The 23100-nt window shown below is 42.8% G+C and overlaps 1 protein-coding gene across 2 annotated transcripts in view; it reads left to right on the forward strand.

The window, feature by feature from the left end:
• Window positions 1-1404: 1404 nt before the first annotated feature.
• SEMA5B (semaphorin 5B) overlaps window positions 1405-23100 on the forward strand; it is a 283952-nt gene continuing 262256 nt past the window's right edge. The window contains exons 1-2 of one of the 2 annotated variants that reach the window (XM_065671441.1): window positions 1405-1694; window positions 4528-4608. The gene's annotated coding sequence lies outside the window, so the exon portion shown is untranslated. The remainder of the gene's footprint in view (window positions 1695-4527; window positions 4609-23100) is intronic. The other variant, XM_065671442.1, reaches the window with a different exon arrangement.

Genomic DNA, 23100 nt, shown 5'->3' on the forward strand with positions numbered 1-23100 from the left:
TCGTTACTTGATTAAGAAAAAACTGAGAAATTATGAATAATTATGTATTTTATAATGATCGTCTTAGTGGATCTGTACTGCTACTGCTCCAAGATGGGAACTGGAAGAACACCCACTGCCACTACAATTGGCTGTCATAACATTGATGAGCCATCATACAACTACACTGTTTTTCTATAGCCATCACATACTGTCAACAGGAACAACTGGATCAGTTAACCGATGGAAAAAATCCCAGTATATATGTACACACATATATGCAGTGCCATCAGTGCAGGCCATTCTATCTGAGGATTCAGCTGATAAATAACTGGGGCTCTTATCTTGCTATTTGTAAATGTCCATAAGCAGCCGAGACGTGTTTCATCCTCTCACTGCACGGCTGCCTGTCCATCAGCAGAGCCCATCCCTCAGCTTCAGGAGGTTGCCGGTAACGGTGCGCGGGCACTGTGCAGCACCGCGGGGACATCTCTGCACATCAGCCACTTGCAAAACCACGTTGGATGCAGCCTCCCCAGCACCCCCAACGGTTCCCCGCGGGCGGCCCCAGGCTCGGCCAGCGGAGGTGGAAGCGCGGCGGTGCCGCCGGGCAGCGCACAGCGGCGCTACCTCTCCCTTGCGCTCCGCGTCGCGTACCCGACTCGCCGCGGATTTTCCGCCGCTGTCTCCGCTTCGGCACGGGAAAACTTTGTCGCTTCACTGCCCTGGTTCACTTCGAACCGGTTCGCCCCCGGAGAGCAGGGAGACATCGCGACAAGGAGAAGCAGCCATAGCCGCGGGCCCTGGGAGACGGGAGCAGCGCTCCACTCTCCGCTGGCTGCAGGCCCTGCCGGGGGCCTCTCCAGGGTCCGCTGCCGTGGGGTCTGCATGTCGACCCGGAGCCCTGCCGGAGGGGCAGCGGCTTCGCCCGAAACCGCAGCCCCTCGTCTCTCTGCGCTCCGCTCCCATTCCAGACACAGCAACGTAGCCGGCCCTTCCCCTTCCAGGAGGCACGGAAGGGGGTGGATTTAAATACAAGCGTTGCTCCCCCTCTGGCTTTCATCCTCACTCTCGGCCGGTACCTCTCTTCCACCCTCCCCATTCCGGCGGCTCTTGAACCTGCCCGCCCGAAAAGTGTGCCACCCCCATATCCCCGACCCCCCCTCCCCGGGCCAGCCCCGCCTGCCCCCTCTGCAGGGGCTCCGTGGAACCCCCTGCCGGCCCGAGGCGGCAGGCTGCGAGCAGCGGGGAGGGCGGCTAGAGCGATTCGCCTGCGAAGAAATGCCCTGTTGAACTTTGAATATATTAGTTGACATCAGTGCGAGTTGGGGCTGCCAGCCCCGAGCTCCCTCCTCCTTCCCTACCTCCTCCTTCTCCGCCTCCTCCTCCTCCCCCCGGTCTCCGATGGAAAGAGTTGAAGCCGTGCTGATAGGAGCCGCCTGGAAGAGACAGCGGAGCGCCGGGCAGGACTTGGGTCCCAACTCCGGCCGCGCCGCGGGGATGCTGCCCACAGCCGCTCGCATGGCCCGGGGCGGCGCTCCCTAAGCGCCGGGCTGGGCAGAGCTGCTGCTCCGCGCCCTCACTCGCCCCGCCGAGCCGAGCCGAGCTGAGCCGAACCGCGCCGAGCCGAGTCGCGCCGAGGCTACCCCCGCTCCTGCGGCCGCCGGAGCGCGATGCGCCGGTGAACTCCGCACCGACAGCCCGGCGGCCACCCCGTAAGCGAGGCGAGGCAGCGGGCAGGGGGGCGGACGGTGGGCCCAGTCCCGGGGCGGGGGGCGCGCAAACTTCCCAACTTGGAGGGGGGCCGGGGCGAGCGGGTGGCCCTGGGATGGGATCCCGGGGTGGTGGAGAGTCTTGGGCTGCCGTGGGGTGATGGAGAGCTCGGGCGCCGTGCGGGGCTTGGGGATGTCTTTGGGGTACGGCGTTCGGTGCCCCCCGTCCTCCTTCCCCCTCGCGCTGTAGGGCGAAAGGGGCTTTTTTGGTCGCTGTTTTTGCAGTCCGGCAGCGCTAGCGGGGACGTTAGCTTGGAGGTGGCAGCGGAGGTGGTTTCTGCCCTCTTTCTCTCCTGCTACATTCCCAGCTCTTCCTAATCAGCCGAGCGGGGCTGTGGCCAGAGGGAAGAGGGTGCAGCGGTGGGGAGCCGGATAGCCTAGACAGAGGGATAGTAATGATTTTATTTTTTTTTTCAGATGGTAATTTGTCTTTGTGGTAGGGGTGGCCCATTAGATTTCAGCTCACGTCCTGATGGAGATCAAAAGCAAAGGGGAGAGGGAGAGGGAAGTAGAGAGCCTTGTGCAGCTCCTTAGCTCTGTGTATTGTTAGAAACTTGGGGATGAGGGGGGATGCCAGAAACAACCTTTCTCTATCCAGCTCTAACACCAGCACCAAAAGTTGGAGATCTGTATTTTCCAACACACTCCCATCTGCTCCCCGGTGCTGCCTGGGAGCACGCTTACTGTTACGCCTCAGAGGAAACAAACAAAAGGTGTGCTTGCTAAGTCGGTACTGAACCTGTCTGTTCATGGGCTTTTAGGTGGAGCCCATGAATAGAGCAGGTATAGAGAAGTATCTGTGTCCTAAGGGTTCACTGTCCTCTGTTGGTTCAGTTTAGACTCTTAGATAATTTCCTGCCCTTAAAAAAGGTCTCCAAAAGTGGTAGATGCCAAGTCCTAGTTTTCTTGTTTTGTTTTTGAGTTAGGTTTTGATCACCTCCCCTCCCCCTCCCCTCCCCCCCCCCCCCCCCCCCATTTATGTATGGATATATCAGTTTGGGGTCATAGTTAAGTTTCATTTTTTTGTTATGCAAGTATTCCCTCTCATTACAGAAAATACTTCTTTTCCTAAATTATAGTCTGAGCAGCAAGAGGTTTGCTCTCTTTGCCTCTGGATGGGTTCAGTGGTAGGCTGAGACCCCAAGCTGACTGCACTGCAAACAAAATAGAAACCAGCTAAGCTAAAAGTTATAATGGGCTTTGATTCTGACTGCTGTTTGAGATCAGTGAGATCCTGGGTGAGTGAAGTCAAGGAAGACTTCATACAGAAAAGTGCTCTCTTGGTTATATGTGTGATTTGTAAGCACCCAAGGGAGAAAACTGGTCATAAACTGCAGAGAAGAAAGCAATGGGAAAAAGGAAAATCCTGGTGATACTTAACAAAATTTTTTTTTTTAACAGAGATTTAATTTTTATACAACCACTTGAATGATTAATATCTTTTTATTTCTTTTATCTCTTTTGGACTAAACTTTTTTGTTCAGTTTGGATTGGATGACAAATAGACTCTGCACTAGGCAGGCTACAGTAGGGGATCTTTGCATTTTATGTTACACCTCTTGGATTTTCAGTGAAGTGGAGGCACTTTCTCCTTTTTTTCCTCTCTTTCTTGCTTTCTTTCCTCGGAGAGGTTAAGATTTTGTCCTCCTCTGTCAGGGACATGTTAATCCTGAAGTCATGGTGGAGAGAGAGATCCTGCCATTCAAAATATAGATATTTGCTTTGTTCGTGCCCCCAGCCTGTTAGGCTGATAGAATTGGCAGTGGCTGCCCTCCGTGACCTCCCTCCCTTCCCACAAAGAGCTGGGGCAACTGGGGAGGAGAAAATATGCAAACTCCAGAAAGTGAAAAAGCACAACTGAAGAAGACAAAAGGCTTGAACCAAGAGATGTAGGGGATGAGGGCCTGTGTGGGGAGTGACTTTTAACAGGGTGGACCTCTTCAGTTCATATAGACTTGAAAAGATGGCTTGGGGATGGGTCCAGCAGGAATATGTGTAGCCTAATAGAAACTCAGTACAAGTGGTGCTGTAGGATTTTAGTTGCTTTGCAGTAAGATGAAACAAGAGGCCAAATAAGATGGCTTTGGTTGTCCAGCATGATTGCCCAGGCAGACAGCTGACTTGGGGGAACATATATCTGCACGTTGCAGTTTTTGCTTCATACTTCGTAGTCAGTTGCAATAGTCCTGCAGGGCTTGGGCTGAGAGTTGATGGGTCCTTGTTAGAGGAAATGTTCCTGGAGAGCAGTGTCACTCGGTGATATTAAATATGGCTTGAACAATAGATTTCTATTTTAGTCAGGATTAATAACTATGTAAGCAGTTATGCTAGGGTTAAATAAGACCATCTGCATGAATATGTTTTCCTGAAAAAAGTACATGACATGCAAAGTTTTGGGGTGAAGTCTAGGCTGTTAACTTGCTGTTTGGCAAAAGGGGGCAGTATCAAACAATACCACAAAGCAATCCACTGTGCATCGGAGTTCTTATGTGTGCTGTATTTACTGGGATCTGTGAGTTTAGGGTGTTATCCAGTAGCCCTTATTCAGGTAGTTCTTTTAAAGACATCAGGGAGGTTAACTGACTGTGTAAAAGATGCAAGATTAAAGCTGTCACTGTTTTACTTTGTGGTTGCATCACTTCCATATGCAGTTTGATCAGTGAAAGCTTGGAAGTTAAGTACAATGCTGTCAGTTAAGGACAATGATCGCAAAGCTACTTTTGTTCACAATAAGTAGGCTGACAACAGTAACCTTTTCTTACTCGGCTGATTTTAGGGAGTGCATGACGAAGCCTGAGCTTTGCATTGTTGTTCGTATAAAACGCCCTTGAAGGAGTTGTCATCGCTGTTTTCCGTAGTAAGAAAACCAAACATTTTCTCCTCTAAATTTAACTTTGTTTGAGAACTCATTTGTTTCCAGCCTAGAGAAATATATTGATTCATCTTATAAAATACTGGTTTAGAATGCATTTAAAAGCCTTTTCACTTTTTTTTTTCTTCTTCTTTTTTTTTTTTTTTTTTTTCCTGTATGCCTGGGATCATTAGATTAACATTTCTTGGTTCATTTTTTACTGAGAGCCATGGGCAATTTTATCAAGGGTCTGTCATCGGAAAGCCATGCCATGCACTGGACTCCAGCTTTCTCAGTGATGCTCACTGCCTCCATGGCAAGACCTGCAGCAGCAAGTGCAGACCAGCCCTAAGAGACAGGGAAAGTGGTGAGAAATAAGGAGTCTGTCATAGTAATGTGAAGGTGTTCCACTCCCAGGGTAGTGGCAAGATCCACAGTTTAGGTGCAGTCTAGTGTGAAGTCTGCAACTGGATTTGTCCCACTTCAGATCATGGCCAACCAGATCATTTCTGGTGTAGAACTGAAAAAGAGAAATTTAATCATCTGCAGATAGTGGTGGAAGCAATTCAGGATGGGTCTCTGGGGGTGAAATTCATTTGTGTTTGTTGTGCAGCAGATACATAGTTTTAAGCCATGCTGAGATTGCAAAATCAGTCTTAAGTAATGGATTTATCTTTTACAGACTGAATACTGTGAAGGTGAACTGTCTCTATTTTAGGTTGGATCCTTGTGATTTAGTCCAGGAGACAAACCGTGGAGTATTACGGTGCTGTCTCTGCTGTGCTGTGAAACGGATTGTGTCTGAATATACGTGGTGTTGACTTTGAGGATCAAGTCAACACTTCTTTGTTATCCTTCTGTTGCCTTTTTTTCTTTCTGAGAAGGAAAAAACCTCAGTTCACTGAAGGGAGTATGTCAGCTAGTCCTATTGCAAGTATCGTTTCCTTCCTTTTACACTGGATTGCTGACTCTGCCAGCATGCCCAGTAATGGGACTCATTCTATCTCTGTCCATGGTGGCAATTTTCAGTGGGAACTGTTTGAATATGAGATACAAGACTTAGACAGGTATTTGAGCCTGTGACTTATGTGGACAGTGCTTTGCTAGCTAGAGATAATTCTTCAAGCACAGTATTTATTTCACCTCCATTCTCACTGTTGTCCAAAAAAAAAAAAAAAAAGAAACCACCAAAAACCCTGCATGACAGCAGTTATTTCTTACCCCAGGGTCAAACCATGTGAGCAAAGTGCAGCAGAGCTCAGACAGCAGAACTGTGACTTTCGGTATGCAAGGTCTCCTTGACTACAGCGCTGCGACTCCCAAAGTTACCTCTGCTTCAGCACTCACATTAAGCACAAATTTTTAAGGTCCACACAAAATCACTCAAAGTGATTTTCTGATGATGTGTATAAGTAGTGGTAACTCTAGAAGTGTTACTGTTATCTATAAGCCAAAAAGGTTTGTTTTGTTTCAGAATGTAATAAGCCTGGGAGGTAATTTACATGTGAAGGATGTTTCCACACTACAGAGTATGACTCTGAATGGTGACAGGGCTATTCATGTGCTTATAATTAAGCATAGACAAAAGCACTGTGCTGGTTAAGGACTGGTGTGTCTTTATTTACTTTGTAGTGAGCTTTAAGTGAGACCATAACTAAACATGCTAGTTACTAGTCTTAATCCCCAAATCAATTGCGAACACCTTGGGAGTTTATAAAGCATTTGTGTAATTTCATTGTTTTTCAGCAAGGGATCATTTGTTGAGAGGAAACAGCACAGGATATTTTCTTCCCAGAAGCTGCTGAGAAGGAGCTTGATCTTACAAGGTTAACATATCTCTGGGAAACAGCACCCTACATGATCAGATCTGGACAAACACAAACCATAGCAGTGTCTGACCTCTGTGGGTCTCTTGCGTTGTTGAGCAGGCTAAATGCTTATGGGCTTTCTAGTTTCAACATATACCATACTCTCTATTAGGCTGTTGGCAAAAGCCAAATAAACTGCAGAGTGCCTTTTTCAGAGGTTTGACTTTGTCCATTCTGCAGCAACATGTCACCAGCTGGGGCGTAGCAACCTGCAGAGAATAACCATAGTCATCAGTTTTACGTCTGCCAAATATTGTGCTGCACTCAAAAGCTTAATCATTACTTCAAATCTGTGAAGCAGCCTCCCTAACTGGGAATACCATGAGAGGAGCTGGTGATGTCAAATGGATCCTCTAGCACTCTTGAACCCTCCATGCTACGGAGGACATATTCTGATGCTGGAGATGCTTAGATGTTAAGCAGAGATGCTGTCTTGTAGTCCTGCAGAACAGCCAGTTGAAATCCTATGTACATGATCTATATGCTATTTGCAGTTTAAGGGTTTGGGCTTCTGAAGTTTATGTACTTTGCAAATTGCTTGTGCCATAGTCTTCAAAAACTGTTAGCTTTTAATACAAGCAGATGGCTTTAACAAAACATATTTGCTGGCACCTGAAACAGGTGGATCTGGAATCAATTTATGCAGTGTAATTTTTTCACACCCCTTTTGGAATAATTTTATACTCAGGAGCCACCTAAGGTGCTTATTATGTAGCCAATAGGGAACAGCTTCTGTCTGACTACATAAGATTTTATACATCTTTTATAGCAAATGCCTAAATTGAAATGCAAAATTTAGTGCTGGGAGTGCATGTGAATTTGTGAAACTCCCCAGAGAAAATGTGGGTGTGTGTATCAGTGAATGAATTATGCTTCTCTGTAGACAGAGAGGTCTTTTTTTAGTGGTAACAAATGTCCTGTGTTCCGTGTTTGTCATTTTGAAAGGAGTATTTTTCATTTTGAGTGCAAACCTTGTGCAGGTTACTGATGTGGAAGAAAAAATGAAAAAACAGCTTTAACTTTATTTGAAAAGATAACAGAATGAAAATTTCTTACATGGTGTGCAAACGTCCTGACTCAGAGACCAAATTGGTGTTTCCAAACTATGGCTGTCACAGTTATGACTAGTTAGAATCATAGAATCAACTAGGCTGGAAAAGACCTTTAAGATAATAAAGCCCAACCGTCACTCCATGACTGCTATGACCACGACTAAACAATGTCACTAATGGCCTCATCTACATGTTTTATGAACACTTTAACCTATCTTTAACAGATGTGTTATGTGAGAAAGGAGAAGATCCTGCCTGTCTTTTTGAGGGGCTGGGAAAAAATTCCAATGACACCTTGGCCACATGTGCATTCTTGCAACAGAATCAGGGCCAACAAGCTTACCAGGCTGAGTAGATTCATAGTAAGTTCAAAGAGGTTTTGAGTGGGTGCTTGGACCATCTGCACAACTCAGAGGTAGGATTAGGAACTAAATCTGGGAACACTCTAGCGTCAGCCTCTTAAGGGAAGAGGGTGCTGACTACGGATGGCCTATGCACAGGTTTAATTACTTTGCTGTGTTGCCTGGCCACGTGGAAGTTGTTTAGCCTGCTGGTTTAGGTAAAGGTTGCTTATTTATCTCCTATGATGCTGATTTATGATAGATCAAAGATTAACAGAAAAAAAAAAAAGAAGGCAATGAAGGAAAGGGTAGGAAGTTCACTCTGGATAACTCAGTTTGACAGTATAATATAGTAAATTCAAGAACATAAAAAAGATGCTTTTTGGAGTCTGTGTATATAATGCAGGGAAGGAAAAATTGGCTGTGTCTCAAAAGTTTGTTAGAGTGATTACAGATCCCCCTGCCCTGCCTCATATTCCTTTCTCTGCTCTTTCTTCCTGATTGAAGATGATTGTCTGCCAGATGGAGGTTTTCAAACACATGGTTTGGACAGGGCAATCAGTCTATATTTATAAATCACTTAATATTTCACTCTCTGACCTTTTTGGGGGTCTGCTCCACATATGAAGGGCATTTTCATTAATAATACAGAGCTGAGCCCCAGTTTCTGCCTGGATGCCAGGTGCTCCTCCAGTCTAAGAGAACTTAGCTTTAGTTGTAATTGCAGCTAGTAACCACCTATTTTAAAAGAAAAGACAACAGGGAAAATAATGTCGTTGGTAGCTTGTGGTATGTTAAAGATACATACTTTATTCAAAATGAGTAACTATGCGCTGAAACTATGTGCTGTTCCAATACTAGTGAAGGATGATGTCAACTAACACATAGTACAAATCCTGAAGAATTCCACAGTTCCTGCTTGTGAAGATAGTCAAGTGATAGAAAAGTACAACTTACGCTTGTTTCCATTTTGACAACCATGCTCAGCAGTCAGAATTAATAATCATCAGGGAGAGAAACTGAGACATAAAAGGACTATGGCCTGGACAATTTTGCGCTCATCTGTTAAAGATATGAAAAATAATGCTGCAGAGAGGCACCAAGTAGGATTGCCAGTGACTGAAGTCAGTATGAATTTAATTTCGAGGTCTGTGAATCTGGTGTTACATGACTTGCTCAAGGTCAGAGTGCATTAGTGGCAGGGGCAAAGTTATAACCCTTGAAAACACTTATTCACATACTTAATTCTAGATATGTAGTTAAACCCTATGAATAAAATGTTTCATCTCATTGCTTTTCCTCATCAGAGACATAGATTTGCACCTTACAAGGCTGTGCAATTATGTCCTTGCTAAACTTTTCCAGTAAGTAACTTGATGGTGCAAATCTTTTACTCACCTAAGCAGTTCAGTTCAAGTTAGTGTGACTACAGTTTGAGGAAAAAAGTACCCTGATCATAGGTGCACAATTGGTCCCAACATTTTGAAAACAAATATTTCAAGCTCATTCCTGTATTTTATGTTTTTATATGCACACTGGACATGCATCTGTACAGACTGAATTAAAACAAAGCAAGTCATTAACATCTTTAAAATTTAACATTTCCCCCTGTTAAGCAACAGAAATTGTTCCCAAGAGAGTAATTTACTAGATACCTTCTGTATTTGTCTAGGACTGTTCATCAGGAATACAAACCATGGTATTGCTAATACTAGGTGCTCTTTCTAATGGGTCTTTGAAATATTAAACCAACTTATATTTGGAATGAGCTTTGCACACCTCCTTCTCTGTGGTTGCTTTGCAAATCCAGGCTTCAATGTTTGCTTTGGAGAATGATGAGTTTATTATACTCCTGGAATGCTAATAGCAGTTTGGTTTTTTTCTGCAAATTTCTTCTTCGTATTTATTTATTGATTTTTCATTTGAGCACAGTTTTTCAGATAATGATGGTACTACTGAGAATAGCTGGTGTGAGTTAATTTTACAAAGGCTGAAGTTACAATGCCATCCTTCTTTCCAGGAATTTCTCTGTAAGTTACATAAACTAAGGCATCCAAAATGCTGAATTAGTTAAGACAACTGGGTAAGATTACTCCCAATGTTGTATTTCATTTGTAGTTTCATAAAGACAAAGTGTATCGAGGCTGAAAAACCTAAATTTGATTTTTCATTGAAAACTCATTGGCAGGTTTGCAGATGACAGACTTTAGAGAAACAGTCTTTTCTGTGGTCACTTTCTCAAATGAAGAATATTGAGTTATGAGAGAACGAAGATGAACTGGGGTTTTAGCATTTCACCCTTTAGTTTACATTTTAGTTTTGATCTCTGGGATTCTTCCCCATCTAGTCCCTCCTCTCACAGTGATGGATGGTAGCTCCAGAAAGGTGCTTTCAGTCATTCTTTCTCTCTTCCCTGAAGGCACAGAATTTCCTTGAGCTGATTCAAGTTCAAGTTGGTCGACTATTCTAAACAAGCATCCAATTTAAATTTAAATTTTTCTGAAGGAAGAGAACATCTTGCAATTCTTGGTTAAATGTTTAAAATTCAGCAGCCCTTGTGATTATGTTGCGACTTAGTTCCTCAGCTGCTAGGTTCTTGGTCCTGTTATGTTCTCATGTGGAGATGAGAGCATCACATTTTCTTGCTGTAGAAATACTTGTGAACTATAGTCAGCTCATCTCTTAATATCTCTGTGATATTTTAGTATGATACTGGATTCTGTGGGGTTTTTTTCAATCCCTATTACCTGACAGCTCTTCTCTGAATGCTTTCTAAGGATGCTACAGGCCAAAGAAGATGGCTGGTAGAAGATGCTACTGGCAGCCAGTAGAAGACAAAGAAGATGCTACTGGCAGCTGCAAAGGTTTGGGAGAACTGGAACAGCAGAGACTGCGGAGCAGAACTGAGAAGAGAGATAGCTGGAGATAAGGACTATAAAGTTAGAATGCAGAAAATAGGGATAGTGGTATATGATGCTCTTGGTATGAGGAGCTTGGTGTGATGCCTGGTGAAGAACCAGAGTAGCTGTAATGGTAAAAAGCTGCATCAGGTTTTTACTGGCAGAGGAGGATGGCTGTGAGGTGTGTAGGGACTGCAGCAGCAGCAGAGCTTGTAAATGAGAGCAGAGTTTTATCAGAGGAGCTTTCTGCAGGGAAATGCCAAAACATCTGTCTGCACTTCGCCTAGGCATAACCATATTTCTTCTTTCACTCAGGAGCACTGTGATGTAGGCAAAGAGAAAAGAGACATTTTAAACTAACTGAGGGCAGAATTCAGGTGGTGTTTCTAGTGAGGAAGCCATTCTGTTCTTGCCAGTGTAAGATTTGAGCCTGCAGAATAAAATTCACTTTTGCAATCTGTACAAATGCATGAAGTAGTACTCATTTCAGTGAAATGACCTGTGGATGAGAATTTACTGGCCTGAGTTCTTGATTGCTAATGCAAGGCAAACACTCTTAAACTATTTCTGAAAGTGTACAGTTGGGCTGCACTAACCTTAACTGTGACACTTATGGTCTGAGAGGACTAGAACCCTCCTATAAGTAGTACAGTTTCTGGTTTTAGTTTGGAAAGATGTTATCATTTAACGAAAACCCTTTGTTTTCTGGCGGCATACTCTGCTATCTATTTACGAAGCTCTCACAGGACCTGGATGTCCATGAAAAGTGCAAGAGCCCAGTTCTGCTCACAGACATACTAGTGCAGCTTCCTTGAAGACCTGTGACTGTGCTTGACTTGAGGACTGGTAGTATAAGCCCGAAACCTCAAAGACAAATTTGTATCTGTGGTAAAGAATTGCATAAGGATGGTACCAGTCCAGAGGTACTCTCCAAAACTAGGTCTGCAAGATTATGCTGTTGCAAAACCCAGCACCAAGAGAAGCATTTCCAGCTTTAATTAAAACAGAGTCCAAAACATCAAGAAATTTATTTCCACTGAATTTTAAGTTTCCCAAATGTTTGAGCATGAGATGCAGAAGTAATTGATTAGAAACAGAAGTAAAATAATGAGGCTTGGGTTGTTTGGTTGTTTGTTTTTTTTTTCCCTTTCCTGTGCTGATTCAACTCAAGAAGGAAAATAAAAATCCTCTGAAGTTTTTACTTGAGTTGAGTAAGACTTCTCTCCACAAACAGACCAAATGAGCTATTGAAGTGCTTCAGTGCAGTTGTCACAAAGACCTGAGCCAGTTGGATTATTTATGCGGCAGGTTTGTACCTGGTAGTATCAGGCCTTTAAATTAATCGTATAAAGAATTGTAAATAATCTGATGCCTGCTGTTCTAATGGTCTAAGATGTTTGTAGAAGAGATAAGGGCCTGATCCTGCACCAAGGGACATCAGTAGCAAAAATTCCATTTATGTAAGTTGCAGTTCTTATCCAAGTATATTTGCTTTTGAAATTGGCATACTACCTGAGTCAGGACTGCAGGAGTTGGCCCCAGGTTTTCAACCTGACAGTACCTCTTTAAAATTCAGCAGTATAATTTAGGCATCTCTTATTTGTTTTGAATAGCAGAGCTAACATGTCTGTCAGTTACAGTGACTTGATAGACATGATTAAAAGGCAGGAGATCGGGAAAAATGCGAGTTTATCACAGCCAACCCTCCCTGATGAAAAAGTAAGGAAGTGGCTCAGTGGCATATTTGCAATTGAGGTGTAACTGAAAGCATTTTTAGATATGTGTTTTGCAGACTGCTTTGTAATGGTGTTTTCTATTATGACCAGTTTCTGGAACAGATTATCATGATTGTAGGAAGCACTTCAAAGCAGATTGATGTAGGAAGATCTTTCATCGAAAACTTTGGCTTCTTTATAAGACAGAAAGCTACAAATGTGTCTGCAATCTGTGTTGTTTCAGCTACAACAGCATTTATTTGATAAAAATGGGCTGCTCTTAATTTCCAAAATGCTACAAATCTCTTTATATTTTGCTGGCCCCTGTTTCACAGAGGGTTTCAAAGGTTGTTTCCTTTCTCCCACATCCTTCTAAATTTCTGGTTTGTAGTTTTTTTAAGACTGAGATTTAAACGCTGTAATGAAATGTTGAGCTGCATCTGATAAACAGCCAGACACTAACTTAATATATCCGTGGCCAGCCTTTCATAGAACAGATCTTGACACATCATCTAGTCCATTTCCCATCCTCAGACAATATCAACTGTACCTCCACCATTCAGCTGAACACCGACTCAGCTGAACTCAGCAGTAGCTAAACTTTGGTAGGAACTGGAGATGTGCTTAAAATACATTAATCTCTGACTTTTCACCCACAAGACTAGCTATATTACATTTCAGCAGGACTCCTAAAACTTTACTTTTAGGGTAAAGGCTGTATCTTTGAGAATTGAAGTCTTCTACATACGTGTAAACTCAGGAGCAAACAGGAAAAACCAACTTTCTGATTGGTATGAAACTAGGTGGTAACAGCACATTGAAGTGTGGTGGGATGCCAGTAAATTCTTCTTGGTTTTCAAGGATATTGAAAAGGGAAGAAGCTTGCGCAGATAATGCAAGGCAGCAGAAAGAAGAAAGAGAAGAATCAACTAGAACAGTCATGCTCTGTGATATTTAGTAGCACATGTAGAGGACAGGAAGAAGAATTTACAAAAAAAATTGTCATGTTATTTTGTGCCTTAGCCAGATATATCAAATCCATTGCATTGTCCTTTATGATTCTTAAGTGAACAAGTTTTCTTTTTACCAGGGAAGAAGCTGAGGCAAAGAGAAGTTGAGCCACTTGTCTAAGCTCTCAGAGAGAGGCAGTGAATGAGATTCCTGCAGTCACAGATGTTTTTTCTTGTTTGACAGCAGAAATATGATGAATTCTTTACGTTAAAGCAGAAGGACCTTGAAATAGTTCCTGCCCTTCCTGGAAATTGTTTTTTGCTATAAAGCAAGGCCAAATGGATACCTTATGAATACTTACAGTAACTGTTAAAAATACTTTTTTTTTTTTTTTTGAATTCACAGTGTTATCAAATGCACAATTCTGACATATTAGTTTGATACCAAAACATTGTGTTGTTTTTCTCTACCAGCTCTTTCTGTAACTAAACTAAACTCTGTGTGCTATAATCCATGGATTCAATTCAAAGTTGCCATGTTGGTGTGTGAAGCCCCAGCAAGATCTCTTTACTTTTCTGCTCAAGTGTTTGTGACGTGGCGAAGGCTGGTGGTCTCTCTTGTTTATTGAAGAAAATAGTTGTTGGCAGAGAGACTCTTCCACGTAACTCATCCTATAGGTTGCCTCTCACTTTCCTATAACCACATTGTCTGGTGTTCACTACAGAAAGTAGGAATGGAGGGGCTGAGTATACTGCAGGTTCATGTATCAGCAGATGCTCTTAAGCACTGGCCTGCTCTGCCTTGGCCCCTATAAGGGCTCTTTTTGTAACTATGCTATGTGGCACTTCTTCAACCTGTTCATCCCCTGTCATGGTTTCAAAAACCTGCTTTGTTCCTTGCTGAAGGTGCTTCACTTCTTTCTTGCTTTGTTACATAATTCCGTAAAAAATTATTCTTTTACCGTGGAATGTAATTATAAAATGTGGTGAGTAAATGAAGTTACCTTATGCAAAGAACTTATGATTATTTCTGAAAAACCTGCAGATCACTTTTAAATAAGCTTCTAAAGCAGACAACTCTATGAACCTTTTCTTATCCTTTCTTTTCTCCAACATAGAAAGTTAATAGCTAAGCACCAATTCTGCCTGTATTTTTAGCAAGCATAAATTAATCTACTTACTATATAGTATGCTGCTTGCATCTACACATAATTAAATCATATTTGTTCTTAGAAACTATTCATCTCGTGTAAAACTTCTTCCTGAGTAAATATTCCTTTAATTAGTAGAACAAATAGATTGCGGGATTTGGAGTTGATTATCACAGCATTCCTTTCCCTGATGTCTGCTTCAGATCTCTCACAGTGGAGAGGTCTGCTAAATACAGCCAGCGAACACAGCAGCAAGCTTTTTTTCAGTTTGAAAATAAATACATCTTATGAATACTTCACACCTACAGAACCCTTCATTTGGAGATTACAAAGTGCTTTGCCATGCTATGTGGGTTTTATTTATTTCAATATTAGGGGAGGAAAAATTGAAACAGAGAGAGATGAGGGCCAATATGGAACATCCCCGTGTTATTAATAGGCATAGCTATTATATATATATATACACACACATATATACTAAGATGCATATGGTTGTACGCTATTTCTGTAGAACAGCAGTGGACATGGCATTTCATACAGGTCAGTGAAGTACAGCCTCCATTTTTGGATGTCTGGTTGTGTATTTCTGGTCTCAGGCACCCTGAAAGCTCAAAGCAGACAGAAGTCACTGAGAGTTAAAGACCCTGGGCATCTCAGAATTATGCCTCTCCAGCACGACACCTCATTTTCAGGTTTGGCTGCTGGTGTTTCGGTGCTTAGGACTGCTTAAGTCCTAAGCCAGTGGCAGAGCTGAGAAAGGAGTGCTGGTGTCCTGCTGCCAGACCTTGCTGTGCCACAGCAGGGCAATTTAGTCACAGTACTTGTGCATATCCTTGTCTTCATTGTGCAACCTGTAGGAGATTGGAAACTCTCTGAACAAGCAGGGTAGCCATGCCATGTGCATGTCCTTAGTGTTTCTGCACTTGCCTCAGGGAATGCGTGTGTATATGTGGGTGTCACTGTTTGCCAGTGATGTCGGGACTGTATAGAAGTAATTCCCCAGAAGTTATAGGAGAAATAAATTTCCTGTGGGAGGAGTGTTTAAGTGTTGTCAGCAGCTTCATGTTTCCTAACTGCAGGGTAAGGACTTTCTGATAGGGAAGGGTAGATTTTTGAGCTCTGACTTTCTCCTGTGGAGTTAATTATCTGGAGTTTAAAGCACTTCCTCTCCAGAGCTGGAGTTTCTTATGTGTGAAAAAGAGGTAAGAGGCCATAGCCGAATGAGAGCCCCAATTAAAGATGCAGGTGAACAAGGCGTGTAAATGGCTGTCTTGAGTCTGAGCAGAAGACTGTGTCTGCCAGTGAAATACTGTTTGGACATATCCTTAATGAAAAGAAAGGGTTTACTGTGGAGTCAGCAGCCAAAACATCCTTTCTGCTGTTAGAGTGCAGCATGCCACATGTGTTGCACTTCCTCCTGGCTTTGCTTCAGGATTGTTGGCAACAAAGGTGGCATTTGGAGGAGACTTGGGAATGTCATAGCTGAGAGCAGCAACTGGATGCTGTGTGGTATCATGCTAATGGGGACAGGTCTTTGTGCCTGCATGTCTTTGGAAGGGTTAAATTCATAAAAACGTCCCCACTCCCACACATACAGACTTAAAAAAATCCTATCTTCTTACAGTTGCTGTTTTCTTTTTTTCCTCACTGAAGCTATTAGATGTAGCTGAACCCGGTCAGATAATGGACTGTGAAAGAATGAATATGTCACTTAAAAGCATCTTTAGCAGCTAACAGGCTTAGAGTTCTATTTCTCTACACACTTAACTCTGAAAGCTCGAAGGGTCTTCCTTCATATTTCTAAGGGATTTATTTTAAAAGCAAAGGCATCAACTGTCCAGGTAAGTCTATGATGCTGGTAGTGCTAATACAGCCTGTGCCTTGTCATCTAGCACAGGTATGCCTACCTGGGCAGCGGTTGCGTCTCTTGCCTGTGGCAGAATGCTAACTAAAGAGTGCCTTTATATGGTTTGGTGTAATCCTTTTAACTACAAGAAGATGTCCTGACTGGGTAATACAGTGTTTACTGAGGGAATCAGCAGAAAATACCTATTGCAATAGAGATTTACATCCTGGATTATTGGTCAATAATTTCCTTTTTGTAGGAAGTTCTAACTCATGCAGATGTCAAATGGTGAAGGGAACAGGAAGCTTAAGCCAGCTCCAAGAGGATGTCTGATGAGCGCTCTTTGCCTCAACTTTCCACTGTGAATGAGTACGAGAGTACATATAATCTGTTTTGTTCATTGAGAACAAAAGTTCTTTTGGGATGAGAAGTTACTCCATGGATAGCAACTTGTGCTGTGTCACTTATATGGAACCTCTACATGTTTCTGTAACACAAATAGAGTGATAATCCATCCGAAATCCAAGCACCTTGTGGTTTAAATGTTTTCTTTTTGTTTTCAGATAAAAATCTCTTTAAGTCTTCGAGGCATTTAATGAAAATTGCTTTAGCAGGAATGCAGTATCTTAGAGAGCACTCTGTGTGTTTTCAAGTAGTTAGGAGATGAAACCATTCAGTAGAGTTGGAGCCTGAGCATTTTACAGTGAGGTGACATGTAGCATCGATTTTACAGTTAGATGAGACTGATTTCAAATGTTCCCTTATTGAGTTTATTGGCACCTAAAACTAACAGTGTTAGCTTAAAGGTTTAAAAGGTTAAATGGTGTGCATGTTGCACTGCACACAGCCCAAAAATTTTGTTTAGAGAACTGAAGCAATGAAATCCCTTGCAACTGGTCCTTTCACCCTACAAAATTTCTGTAGGTGTCTAGCCTTGATGAGGTTTTTCAAGATCACTGGATAGGGTCTTCTTATATATTTTTTGTGCCTCTTGTGGAGAATATTTCTGGATGAAAACTGAATTGAAGGGAGAGTGGGGTCTTGTGCTGGACATTCAACATTGCATTGACTCAGGTAATTCTTGAAATATCTGGAAATGACCTGGCATCCCTGGCTAGCATCAAGTCATCTTACGGGCTTACTGTGTGAATATGAGCATGTCCCACTAACACTCCACGCTTTGTTACTCAGCCCCTTTACAAAGCAAATAGTACTTCATAGAAATGCTGTGAGGTTTGGGTGACCAGGGTTTGTAAAGCTCTGGAGACACTTAGTCTGGGCCAGCTACAGAATTATAAGTATTATTATTGCTTGGAGTCAAGTAATCCTGTATAAATGTCACCTGCTTTGGTCTGTGTTAACGAGCAGAAAGGGACAAGAATTGCCTGAGAAAGACAGACATGTGCTGTGATTGCTTAAATACAAACCTGGGAATTGGTAAATTTAAACTTCTAAACTCATCCCTACCAACAGCTCACTCATTGCCTTGGGCAAACAATGGGAAGTCATTACTGTTGAAGTAATAATGCATAAGAAGGAAAAAAAATGACAGACAACATTTTCTAGAGTTGTGAGAATTAATTAGAGATTGTTTTAAAGGATTGCTTGAAAAGTGCTATCTATTTTAAATGGCTTGCCATCTCTGCTTGTTAGTTGCATGCATAGGAAAAAATCAGTCTGAAGCATGGCTCCCATTTGGTGATGTCCATTTCAAATGACCCTTTCTTTCATCAAAACAACAGGAAGGACAGATGTGTGCTATTAAAACCAAGATGTTCTTGTTCAAGCTGGCAGCATTATCCCCAGCAAACCCACCCTGCTGGGGAAGTGCTTGCAGAAAAACTAGTTTCCCACCAATTCGCTGCTGCTAACTCTTCCATTTCATTTCCCAAATTACTTGCAGAACAGCTGGCATTAGCCACCCTGATTTCCTTTGATGCAAGAAGTTTACATTTCCTGTTCTTAGATTCCTCCACACCTGTGCTCCCAGTAATGAGCAGTGATCAGCAGTGAGTCACTTGACACACTGTGTGTCTAGTGTTGGCTTTGCTCCTGGTGACATGTGCCAGCTTGGGCAGAAAAAAAAGAAATTAAAAAAACATAGACCCCAAAGGCATGATAACTTGAATTATTTCACTTCACCCCTTCCTGGAGTAGAAATCCAGCTTGCATATGGAGTTCATGAACTGGAAACAAGCTGCTGACTCTGTGGCTGCTGTTGGCTATGATCCTCCAAACCTCAGCATTCATACCGAAAGCCAGACCTCTCCGGTGAATTAAGGCTTGCACTTTAATTGTCGAGCTTCCTTTCAGGGCTAAGAGATTACATAAGAGTTGCCAAGGATCTCATCAGTGGTCTATGTTCCTAGCTAACTCGACTTTGAAGTGGGCTGCAAATGAAGATGCTCTCCATTATCTCCTCTACAAGTGCACATTGCAAGGGTCCAACTGCCACTAAGTTCCTGTCATCTTGATCAGCTTTGGTGTGGACTGAAATGCCAAGAGCAAATTGTCTCTTTAGAGCTGCCCCTCTAAAAGCTACTCAAGAAGTTACTGTGTTTGTTCCTCCTGAAATTAAAGTCTATGAATTGGCTACAAGTCTCCTGTGGTGGACCTGATTTGAAGATCGCTGAAATAAAAGGGGAAGGGTGTCTTAAATTCCTTCCATCAGCTTTGGATCAGCCTGTATTTTAAAGATACTTGTCCTCTCTTCAGTCTGAACCAAGTATTCTTGAGGACTGTGCGTATCTCTTTTGTTTCAAAAGTTTGTACGTTTCACTCATACTGGCATGGCCAGTTCACATCTCCTCTCATTTAGTATGACTTGTGGTCCATAGAAGCAGGTTGGTTTACATTACTGCATCAGACATGGATAGCTACCAACAGAATTTTAACAGAAGGTGGAATATATCAATGTTGTACAACTGCAGTTAGAGCCAATAGCATATTTTACCTTTAAACTAGTGAGTCTTCCAATGCCAGTATTTTTTTAAGCTGAATGGGGACTGTACATCTGTTGCTGTACAGCTGGAACACACATTGTTAAGGGCAGGGTGCCCTCTCCAGGGGCTGGGTGTAGTGCTTTATATGCTGTCCACCTGCAATGGACTGTTTTCACTTGTCTGCGCTGAACTGTGGTCATGGTTGAAACTAGGCAGATTTGTTATTTAATACCACTGGCAGTCTGACAGGGAGTTGTAGTAAAAATTCTAGAGTGCACTAGGTTGGCATCCTGTTCCTATCAGGAATTGCTCACGTAATGACAGATTCCTGTACTTGTCCTTTTCTGTTAGGAGTGTTATACCTGTTGTACAGAGAAAGACCTCTAAGATATTGCTGTTTATTGACACCAGTCTGCAAAGGATAATCATAGTACCACTGCTTCTCAGAAAGAGCTTTTTGGCCTTGGCTGCCCTCTTTGGTGAGGTGGATTAAGACAGTGCTTAGCAGCCTGGGGTTCATGAGCTCCTGATGCGGGGAGGTGCTGTTATGTTTGGTTGTCCGTAGAGGTCATGGATCTGCTGTGCTGAATGCAGAAGGGCAAGTCTCTTCTGTTTCTCTGTTAGAAATCTCTCCAAAAGCAAGAACAAACTTCAGTTGAATTGCTTCTCTTGCAGGCTGGTAAATTATGTGGCTCTTTTGCCTGGAAATGGGCTGAGCTCCAACCTTTCTCATGCTGCTTGCCCTGTAACCTCTGTTCCTTTCCCGGGTTCCCATCCTCATTGTCAGAAATGGGCAAGCTCCTGTCTGCCGGCTGCCGAGCTGCTGTCGACCAGGCTGCTGCCCTCCCGTCGGAGCAGAGCTCTCTCTACCCTGCACAAGATGCTGGCAGCTCCCTTCCTTCCTTCTGCCCAGTCCCTGCAGGCTGTAGTGCTTGGATGTCGTCCTTTGCTTTCATCCTCCTAACCGTACCTAATCCAGTGATTACAGCTGCTTGTGTTTCACCAGAAAACCTCTGCATCTGTCTGACAGGCTGGTTAGTGTGGTAAGGCAACAAGGAGTTTTCAGCTACTCCAACCTTGGGCTGAAATACACAGACTTTTAATGACATTTTCAACTGAATGCTAACGGTAGCTGTTTATGAAGCCAAGAATGTGTCTCTTCCTGCCACTTGAACACTTTACTGAGGGTGAGGGCACGATTAGTCATTCAGCAGGCAAACATCTGGTGCTTTTGTGAGCCCTGCAGCTCTTCCTAGTTAGCAGGTCTCACCTCAGCCTGGCTAAGCTAGGAATGTGTTACTGCAGGCATTTTAATTTTGTGTTTTTAGCCACCACCATAAGTGAACAGGAGTAAAACTTGGCTGCTCATGTGGTCTTTTCCAGTTCTGTATCCTTGTATTTCTAGATCCCAGCTCACTCTAGACAACCATTTCCCTCTCTAGGGGGGTGTGATAGATAAAAGAAATAGGATTTTCAGAGGATTTCTAAGCCATTAACTCTGTGCTTTCAGGCAGGATAAGAGTCAGAAAACCAGGGAGAACAAAAAATGCCCTTATGCAGTCTCTGCTCCTTTCCCCCCCACCTTGTTTTGCTTCTCTTTGGAATCAGAGAGTCACCCTTTGAACATGGGCAATTTGTGGCTGATAGCTGAATCATTGCAGATGTTCTTCCTTTTGATCCTTTTCCCTGCTCTTGTTTCCATCATCTCAGGCAACCCACCTAGGCTTTTAATTCTAGAACGATAACAAGTTTCTTTGTTTTCCACAACTGCAGAAATGCCCTTTTCTAAATGCCTCTCCTTGTAGCCCACATGCAGTAGCTGTCTTCTTCCAACTCTAAGCACATTTCTTGTCCTGTCTGAATATAAAACTGCTCACTTTGTCTTTTGTTTGTCTCACGTCTTTTTCCAGAAGCAGCGAGATGTTTGATGGGCTCCTGGTCCACCTAGTCTATGGCTGATACAAGGTGCCTTGAAGTTTGGAGCCTGAGCTGAAAGTGCATTCAGTTCTTAGGAATTCAAACTGTTTGTAGACTCAGCCCAAAATTGCTCCAGATATCTTTGTAGATCTTAATCACAACCTGTTTTCTTCTTCCAGACATAGCTTCCAGGCACACTCAATCTCAGAGAAACATGGTGCAACTGCTCTGTTGTTTTGAAAACTGCAAGGAGAAGGTCTGGTTGAAGTGACCCTCACCATCATTTAGAAAGTAAAATCTCTGTGGTGAAAAGGCTTCAGTGCACAATGTTCCAGTAATTGCAAGGTGACAGATACAGCTTACTGTGATACAAGGGAAAACTTGTGCTCTTTTTCTGTGGTGTAACGTGTTTATGTAGAGACTAGTAAGCAGAATGGTGGGGGTCTTTTGACTTTCTGACCCAAATAAGAATTATTAGTAAATCATAAGCTAATTAGAATTGGAAAAGGGCTGGCAGCCTATCCAGTTCATCCCTTGCTGATACGGGATTGTTCCCTACAATGTATTTTCTCTCGTTTGTTTCAAATAACTAAGCATCTATTTGCTTTCTTGGGAAGCATGCTATTCACCAATAGAGAAATCTGTCTAAGAACCAGCCTAAACTTCCCTTAATTTCCTTTCCCTTCCCACAATTAACTCTTTTTAGATTTTTGCACTTTTCCAGTATTTGCAGATAGCTCTGTTGTAACCACATATCATGTCAGTGATCAGCGTAAACTTCATTCTTAGAAATTGCTGTTTATGCTGCTTCAAGCTTCACTCTGGAGATGTATATCTTCCGGTGCCACTAATTAATGCTCAGCTCAAACTCCAGCATGTCCTTTGATAAAGCCACTTGAGCATCTTATGTGTTCTGAATACCTTATGTGTACTGAATACCAGTGGCACCACAGTCTTGAAGCTAAATGAATCCAAATGAGTCTGTGCAGTGGGAAGCCACTAACCCCTTTTTTTTAAAGTACATGTTGGTACCTGTTTGTGTGGTAGCCCTAGGAAAGTGATTTTGCTTGTTAGGATAAGTCAGGAGAGCTTCTGAATGATGGCTTGTGCATGAGGCATTGTTTTTCCCAAAGTGTGGATGGGTGTGTGTGAATGGGGGAATATATTGTAGCTTAGATACATCAGTCTTCCCAGCTGTGAGTTAGGGGTAATATCACTTGTAGGCGCGATTGCTGTAACCTTCAGAAACCAAATGCTAAGCACTACTGTGTCAAATGGTGCTTTATCTTTAAAATAGGCCCATCTACCACCAAATCCTAGAGCAGCCTTCCTTTTGGCTGTGTCGTATCTGAATCTGGACGTAGAGTAAAAGGGTTTCAGAGGAAGATACTCCTTTTTAGACTATCATTGTCATCACTCAGTTTGACGATTAGGCTGCCATTTTCTTTTATTTCAGCAGCAATCTGGAATTATACATCAACCACTGTTTCATATATTTTATGATTCATTGTAAATTAAAAAGAATCCTTTTTTGGAAGCCTGAAATTTTACCAGTGGCTGAAGATCCAGAGAATCCATTAGAGAAACAATGCTAGTAAAAGCAAGAGAGGATAAAAAGCATCACTGGCTGTGTCTTTCAGTGTAAATCACATTCATTTCATAAAAGTCTTGAACACATCCCTTAAACTTTAATACCTGAATTTCAAGCTCAGCAGTCAGTGGAGTTTTTAGCACCAGCCAGAGAGTACTCATAGTTGGCAGGCAGATGGTCCTTTCCCCTCTTTTACATTCTTTTAACGCACTAACACTGCCAGTT

The sequence above is a fragment of the Lathamus discolor genome, chromosome 3 (genome assembly GCF_037157495.1).
Source record: "Lathamus discolor isolate bLatDis1 chromosome 3, bLatDis1.hap1, whole genome shotgun sequence".
Taxonomy (NCBI): Eukaryota; Metazoa; Chordata; class Aves; order Psittaciformes; family Psittacidae; genus Lathamus; species Lathamus discolor.